The sequence below is a fragment of the Microtus ochrogaster genome, unplaced genomic scaffold (assembly GCF_000317375.1).
Source record: "Microtus ochrogaster isolate Prairie Vole_2 unplaced genomic scaffold, MicOch1.0 UNK11, whole genome shotgun sequence".
Classification (NCBI taxonomy): domain Eukaryota; kingdom Metazoa; phylum Chordata; class Mammalia; order Rodentia; family Cricetidae; genus Microtus; species Microtus ochrogaster.
Window position 1 is genome coordinate 3,301,190 of NW_004949109.1, and position 1,171 is coordinate 3,302,360.

A 1,171-nucleotide genomic window follows, 5' to 3' on the forward strand; every position below is an offset into this window, starting at 1 on the left:
AAAAACAAAAAAAAACAATTAGGTAGTCACCAATCTGATTACAAGAGAAAGCTGGTTCAGGCAGCCTCTCCACTATTGCTAGGAGTCTTAGCTGGGGTCATCCTTGTGGATTCCTGGGAATTTCCCAAGCACCAGGTTTCTCCATAAGCCTATAATAGCTCCCTCTATCAAGATGGCTCTTTCAATCTACCTCAAAATTCAGCAATACCATTCTTGGGCACATACCCAAAGGATGTTCAATCATACCACAAGGACACTTGCTCAACTATATTCATAGCAGCATTATTCATAACAGCCGGGACCTAGAAACAACCTAAATGCCCCTCAACCAAAGAACAGATAAAGGAAATGTGGTACATTTACACAATGGAGTTTTACTCAGCAGTAAAAAACAACATCATGAAATTTACAGGCAAATGGACGGAACAAAAAAAAAATCATCTTGAGTGAGGTAATTCAGACTCAGAAAAACATACATGGTATGTACTCCGTCATAAGTGGATATTAGATGTACAGCAAAGGATAACCAGGCTACAATCCACAGCCCGAGAGAAACTAGGTAACAAGAAAGACACTGAGAAGAACACGCACAGATTGGCCCTGGGAAGGGAAAACAGGTAAGACCTCCTGGGTAAACTGGGGGTGTGCGGAAAGAGGGGAGGGGATGGGGATGAGAGCAGGAGGGAACAGGATAGTCGAGTTGCATTGTGGGAAGACTGGAGAGGGAGAGCAATAACAGCCATTTTTAAAGAACTAAGAAAATCTCCGTGCTCTAGTGAAGAGGTAGTTAAGAGCTAAAGGTCCACTATGGAGCAGGAAATATTCTGCTAGCAGAAACTGGGGTTGGGGGACCGGAACAGCACTTAAGTCAGGCTGGGGTTCAGCAGGTAGCCAAGAGGGGTGACAGCTAAGCTAAGTTCTAGATCTAAAGAGAAGCCAGGAGAACTGCGGGGCAAAGGCTGTCCTGGAAAACACCTGCAAAAAGACCCAAGCGGGAGCTGCGAAAGCCAGGCCTCTGGAGCTCTCCATGTATGTGTTGAGAATCCGTATGGGCATGGCATCCGGCTTGCACAGTGGACTGTGGTCAAACCTGCTTGAGCAGCAACTGTGTTTCAGATGTGACCCTGGGGGCTAGTGACTTCTTGGGGTAAGCTAGATTCTGGGCGGGGGG